The following is a 7,984-nucleotide window of genomic DNA, read 5'->3' on the forward strand; positions in this document are numbered from 1 at the left end:
CACATTGCCAACCAGAGCACATGAAATTCCTGAAAAAGGTTGGAGTATTCACCATCCACATTCTAATCAGAATAAATACTTTAAAAAGTTACAAAACTGTATAATCCACATATAAAGTGCAATGCTTTACACCACTTCTATGATGATGTAATCAACTAGATAAATATATACAGATAAAGACCGATTTATTCTCAAAGCAATGACAGGTAAATACCTATAATGGAAACGTTTGAGTACTACACAGAAAGTCATAGAAAAGGGTATTATATAAAATCTCAGATATCTGTCAACATTAGGTTAGTACCTTCTCGAAGTTGTCTTGCAGAGTTAATGATGTTGAATCAGACACGTAACCAGCGCTCGGGTGAGTCTGATGACCGTATACTTCCAGCTGCTTAGTACTGAAGAAGCAGTTATAAACCAACCAAAGAGGCATCAGAAAATGAGTGTTTCAGTTCTTTCATGTTCAAATGCTTAGGCATACAGTTCATTTCTTGTTCTTCTGAGACTAAATATCTGAATCAGGTTTCAGGGCAGACCCACTAGTGTGTGAAAGAAACTGCTACAAAACTGGCATTAAATAAGTTTTATGAAATCAGAATAGAGGATACAGTATGTCACATTATTTTATACTTCCTTGGATTTCCTGTAGATTCAGTTGTACCCACAGAAAAAAAAATCTATCCACAAAAACTTTCTTAATGGAATTAGTTATAAAAATATCTGAGACGGTGTAAATGTGCAACAACAGGGAATGTGCCCAGATTCACACCTGCTCAGAAGAGCAAATAAACCACAGTTTAGTTTCATGCACACACGCACAAATACAGAAAAACTATCTGAAAGAAATTGCTGGCATTTTCAAGGTGTCTAATGAAGGCTTTACTCACCAAAGTAAGGAGGACAAAAGGGAAATGTTAACTCATCCAAGGAAAACACCAATATCATATTGTACCGTCACAATAAATAGTGACATATTTTAATGTTATCCTATCAATAAGGACTAAGAAGGAAGGAACGAGAAGACAAAACTCTGGTGACCTGAACTTGTACAAATCGTTTCCTTCTTTTCTAGATTATATATATGTGTATGTGTGTATACATATATCTAAATGCTGAATGACTTCTAACTGATGGGTACAAAAAGGATTATGGTTTTCAGTTGAAAAATAAAGCATCAGGCAAAGGAGATGCCCAATAAAAGAGACAGAAAGAATGGGATTGTCTGTAGAGGTTACAATTGCTTCTAGTGCCTTCCTGGAGAGAACCCTGGGAGGGAACAGGAATACTCTTGTCATAGTTCACCATCTTTTTTTCCTTTTTTTTTTTTTTCTCACATTACATCTAGGAAAACTATTACCCATGAGAAAGAGCAGCCTGCATAATACATTCTTCGGATCTCAACAGCTTGTGCTGCTGATCTGGCTCACTTTCCTCCCTTCCACCTCCCCCGCTCAGCATCCATCCCTTTCCAATCTCTGTGCACCACCACAGAACACATCTTCCCAGAGAAAGGACATGTGTAGCCTAAGGTTAAATGAAAAACTTCATTTCGTCTACTTCTTACCATGTTAAAGACCTGTGTGAGTAGACTAAAAACCATCATCTCTATGTAGGTAGGTATCAAATGCCTGAATGAATTAAGAGACATTCACTCCTCTTGGACAAACTAAGTAAATAATCCTGGCTGGAAAAATAAGCACACCCATCCTATGTAAGGAGCACAAAAAGCCATCTCTAGCAATTATCATGATATGATACGGTAGAGGCAACTCCAGCTACAAATCCACACATAAATTATAATTTTGCCCCCAGTTTTATTTTTATTTTTCAACATTTCCTTAGCGATTTGGGGTCTATTCTGATTCTATACAAATTTTTGGATTATTTGCTCCAGCTCTTTGAAAAATATTGGTGGAATTTTGATCAGAATGGCATTAAAAGTATAGATTGCTCTAGGCAGTATAGACATTTTAACAATGTTTATTCTTCCACTCCAAGAGCATGGAATGGTCTTCCATCTTTTTGTGTCTTCTTCAATTTCTTTCATGAGTGTTCTATACTTCCTTGAGTACAGATCCTTTACCTCTTTGGTTAGGTTTATTCCCAGGTATCTTATGGTTCTTGGTGCTATAGTAAATGGAATCGATTCTCTAATTTCCCTTTCTGTATTTTCATTGTTAGTGTATAAGAAAGCCACTGATTTCTGTACATTGACTTTGTATCCTGCCACGTTATTGAATTGCTATATGAGTTCTAGTAGTTTGGGGGTGGAGTCTTTTGGGTTTTCCACATAAGAATCATGTCATCTGAGAAGAGATAGAGTTTGACTTCTTCATTGCCTATTGGGATACCTTTTATTTCTCTTTGTTGTCTGATTGCTGTTGCTAGGACTTCTAATACTATGTTGAACAAGAGTGGTGAGAGTCGGCATCCTTGTCGTGTTCCTGTTCTCAACGGGAAGGCTGCAAGCTTTTTCCCATTGAGGATGACATTTGCTGTGGGTCTTTCATAGACAGATTTTATGAAGTTCAGGAATGTTCCCTCTATCCCTATACTTTGAAGCCTTTTAATCAGGAACAGATGCTGGATTTTGTCAAATGCTTTTTCTGCATCAATTGAGAGGACCATGTGGTTCTTCTCTCTTTTCATATTAATTTGTTCTATCACATTGATTGATTTGCGAATGTTGAACCATCCTTGTAGCCCAGGGATGAATCCCACCTTGTCATCGCGGATAATCTTTTTAATGTGCTATTGGATCCTGTTTGCTAGGATCTTGTTGAGGATCTTAGCATCCATATTCATCAGTGATATTGGTCTGAAATTCTCCTTTTTGGTAGGGTCTTTGCCTGCTTTGGAGATCAGGGTAATGCTGGCTTCATAGAAAGAGTCTGGAAGTTTTCCTTCTGCTTCAATTTTTTGAAACAGCTTCAGGAGAATAGGTGTTCTTTCTTCTTTGACAGTTTGGTAGAATTCCCCAGGGAATCCATCAGGTCCTGGGTTCTTGTTTTTTGGGAGGTTTTTGATCACTGCTTCAATCTCGTTACTAGATATCGGTCTATTCAGGTTGTCAGTTTCTTCCTGGTTCAATTTTGGGAGTTTATAGTTTTCCAGGAATGCATCCATTTCATCTAGGTGGCTGAGCTTATTGGCATATAACTGTTGATAATAACTTGTGATGATTGTTTCTATTTCCTTGGTGTTAGTTGTGATCTCTCCCTTTTCATTCATAATTTTATTAATTTGTTACCTGATTTCAAGCTTTACTACAAAGCTGTGATCACCAAGACAGCATAGTACTGGCACAAAAACAGACACATAGACCAGTGTAACAGAGGAGAGAGCCCAAATACGGACCCTCAACTCTATGGTCAAATAATCTCCGACAAAACAGGAAAAAATATACAGTGGAAAAAAGACAGTCTCTTCAATAAATGGTGCTAGGAAAACTGGACAGCTATATGTAAAACAATGAAACTCGACCATTCTCTTACACCATACACAAAGATAAGCTCGAAATGGATAAAAGACCTCAACATGAGACAGGAATCCATCAGAATCCTAGAGGAGAACATAGGCAGTAATCTCTTCAATATCAGCCACAGCAACTTCTTTCAAGATATGTCTCCAAAGGCAAAGGAAACAAAAGCGAAAATAAACTTTTGGGACTTCATCAAAATCAAAAGCTTCTGCACAGCAAAGGAAACAGTCAAGAAAACAAAGAGGCAACCCACGGAATGGGAGAAGATATTTGCAAATGACAGTACAGACAAAAGGCTGATATCCAGGATCTATAAAGAACTCCTCAAACTCAACACACACAAAACATACAATCATATCAAAAAATGGGCAGAAGATATGAACAGACACTTCTCCAATGAAGACATACAAATGGCTATCAGACACATGAAAAAATGTTCATCATCACTAGCCATCAGGGAGATTCAAATTAAAACCATCTTGAGATACCACCTTACACCAGTTAGAATGGCCAAAATTAGCAAGACAGGAAACAACATATGTTGGAGGGGATGTGGAGAAAGGGGAACCCTCTTCCACTGTTGGTGGGAATGCAAGTTGGGTCAGCCACTTTGGAGAACAGTGTGGAGATTCCTCAAGAAATTAAAAATAGAGCTTCCCTATGACCCTGCAATTGCACTACTGGGTATTTACCCCAAAGATAGAGATGTACTGAAAAGAAGGGCCATCTGTACCCCGATGTTTATAGCAGCAATGGCCACAGTCGCCAAACTGTGGAAAGAACCAAGATGCCCTTCAACAGAAGAATGGATAAGGAAGATGTGGTCCACATACACAATGGAGTATTATGCCTCCATCAGAAAGGATGAATCCCCAACTTTTGTAGCAACATGGACGGGACTGGAAGAGATTATGCTGAGGTAAATTAAGTCAAGCAGAGAGAGTCAATTGTCATATGATTTCACTTATTTGTGGAGCATAACAAATAGCATGGAGGACATGGGGAGTTACAGAGGAGAAGGGAGTTGGGGGAAATTGGAAGGGGAGCTGAACCATGAGAGACTATGGACTCTGAAAAACAACCTGAGGGGTTTGAAGGGGAGGGGGGGTGGGAGGTTGGGGGAAACCAGGTGGTAGGTATTAGTGAGGGCACGGATTGCTAGGAGCACTGAGTGTGGTGCAAAAACAATGAATACTGTTATGCTGAAAATAAATTTTAAAAAAATTATTGTCTTGCATACAAAACCACACATCCTTGAGAAAAGCACAGGTTTTACGTTGAGAGAGAAAAGAGTTATTAGGTGAAATAAAAATAAATAGATTCTACAAACAGAAACAATGGCATCTTATGTAATAATCACCATCTAAAAACAATAAAGTTGGAAATGACATCTCAGAAAATACAATTGTACAATAATAATTAAGAAAAAGGGCATTATGAAGAGGTTAAATGTTTAGTACCAGGACATCAAAGCCGATAGAGCCATTAAACATGTTCTACGCTGAAACAAAGGTCTAAAAGTTTAAGTGGAAGAATCCATATTTCTTGAAAATCACATACTCAGTATGCAAACTACATATTTTAAAGACCAAAAATCTCATGAAAAATGTCTGTATTGAAGGTATTCCAAGCATATAACAGTTACTGGCATAACTGACATACAAACTCTGACCTATGCAGTTCCTGAATGAATCCTGAAGTAGTCTTGACAGTGATAGAATGAATCACTATTACTTTAATAAAGCTTCTGTTCCATAGGTCTGAGCTGACCCCACATATTCTACAACAGGCCTCCAAGGTCTATGCGGGATGAGCTAGTGAGGGGGAAGTCTGCTTTCACAACACTGGAAATAACAGGTCTCATAAACACGGACGGTGCTTTCCACCAGGTTCCATGGGAGAATAGGATCAAGTAGGATTTCCACTGCACATGGTTTGTTCAGGGAATACTCTTAGGATAAAGGGGAAGAGGGAAGCAAAACAGAGCAGAGAATATGGATAAGGAAAGATGTGGTCTTAAATGGAAGACAAAATGAGCCTGACCCTGTAAGAAAGTGGACAAGTCTCCCATACAAGCATGCATCTGTGCTGAAAGAAATACTCAGCCCTCGTGGCCTAATGCAATAGCCACTATCCACATGTCATTACCTGAGCATTTAAATGGCCTCACTGAGAAATGGAATTTTGTATTCTATTTAATTTTAATAAATTTAAATTTAAATGATTTCCTGTGACTTCTTACTCCAGTATTGGACAGCACAGTTCTGGAGTATGAATTGCACCAGATTTAGTCTTGCCTTGGTGTTGGCAGCCTTTGGCCTCTCCCATGAGGCTGTCACTGGTTAAGAGTTGCCCACACTCTGTTCTTGAGACCCCCTGGCAAAGCAGATCCCTCTCAGCTGAGGGCAAATCTCTGAAGAAAGGAAAGACTATGTACCTGGCAGCCCATATTCCTAACATATAGAGTTAGGATTGGAGCAGCAGCCAGGTAAAGAGCATCTGAGCAGGGCACCACTCAAACAAGACTCCATTCATGATCCTGCGCAAGGATAGAAGGATGGAACCCAGTGTCCGAATAGAATTGCACTGACACAATATTCACAAAATGCAACTCCCCTGTTGTGATCTTCAATATAGCATTCTTAAAACTCCGTACATATTTTAGATATTTTAGAAACTCTGAAGGGATAAAATGACCATTTAGGAACTATAAATAATGACAATGAGCTTTATGAATACAGAATAAATACTGTTTAATTTCACAAACAGTAATAACCATAAAGAAAGCATGGAGGTATATGGTCTACTATTTTTACACTTCTGCATATTCTCTTCTTCTATTACTGAAGGCCATATTTTACTACCACTATATATGCATATTTAAGTATTTTCCACATTTGCATAAGCAGGGATAATAAATGTATCTCAGTAGAAAGAAATGTCTAAGAATGAGTTGGTGGAGTCTATAATGAACAACTAAATTTACTTCTTATATTTGGTGAATTGCCATAGGCTGTTCCTTTACGCAGTGGAACATACAAGCAACAACTCTTCTGTTTCAAGAACAATTGCACAAAATTAACTTTCAATTCCTAAAGCAACACAGACACTGAGTTCCATTCCACTCACCTTTGCTCACCATCTCTGTGGGTTCAAAGCTATTTTCCTACCTCCTTTCCAAGTCACTGCCTAAAGACAGTATCACAGATTGGCACCTGGACATGCAGAATCAGTCGTGTGTGGTAAATGTGAAAGTTGACTACAGCAGCACTGGCTTATCCATAAACTTTTCCTAAGCAAAGGACACTTGCTCACAATAAGAGATCTGCACTTTGCCTCTAGGAGATAGGAAATGAAGGCAATTGCAAACTCTCACTATGGTTTCCTGAAAGCAATGACCTGCCTGTATGACAGGGCGACCCTTACGAGCACAGGAGGAGGTGTGGTGACACTCAGCTGTGGCTGGGCTGGCACTGAGAACCAAATGTGTTCCCTGGCTGACGTCCCTGGGGAGCAGATGCACCACACTGTTAATGAGCTCCTGTCACTGAACTATCCAGAGGTGGCCGTCCTCAGGAGAATGATGATCAAGGATCACACCAGAGGAGACCTCACCTGTCTCTTATTATTTCACATTATTTCACAGAGGACAAACCATTCCTTTGGTTCTCATCTGTGAATGACCTACATGTTTTACAAAACACGTAAGACTTTTCAAAACAATTATCCAAAATATTTACATATATAATTAAGAACCATTCAATACTTGTACCCCGAAACAAATAATACATTATATGTTAATTTTTAAAAAGGAATCCATTCAGTTAGTTAACTTTAAGTATAAATATGTGGGGCCCCAGTGTGATTTAGTCCCTTACGCTTCACACTCGGTTTCAGCTCAGGACATGATCCTAGGGTGTTGGAATGGAGCCAAATTTAGGCATAGATCTCCTGCCCAGAGGGGAGTCTGCTTCCCCTCTCTGTCTCCCTCTGCCTCACCCCCAGCTCATCCACACTCTCTCTATTTTTTTAAATTTTTTATTATGATCAGTTAGCCAACATATCATTAGCTTTTGATGTAGCATTAAGTGATTCATTAGTTGCATGTAATACCCAGTGCTCATCACAACACGGCCTCCTTAATACCCATCATCCGGCTACCCCTCCCCTCCACCCACCTCCCTTCTATACCCTCAGTTTGTTTTCTGGAGTCTAGAGTCTCTCGTGGTTCTGATTTCTTCCCATTCAGTTTTCCCTCCCTTCCCCTATGGTCCTCCGCTTTATTTCTTATGTTCCACATATGAGTGAAAGTATATGATAACTGTCTTTCTCTGCCTGACTTATTTCCCTCAGCATAATCCCCTCCAGTTCCATCCATATGCAAATGATAGGTATTCACCCTTTCTGATGGCTGAGTAGTATTCCATTGTATGAACCACACCTTCTTTATCCATTCTTCTGTTGAAGGACAGCTCAGCTCCTTCCACAGTGTGGCTACTG

The sequence above is a fragment of the Mustela erminea genome, chromosome 4 (assembly GCF_009829155.1).
Source record: "Mustela erminea isolate mMusErm1 chromosome 4, mMusErm1.Pri, whole genome shotgun sequence".
Classification (NCBI taxonomy): Eukaryota; Metazoa; Chordata; class Mammalia; order Carnivora; family Mustelidae; genus Mustela; species Mustela erminea.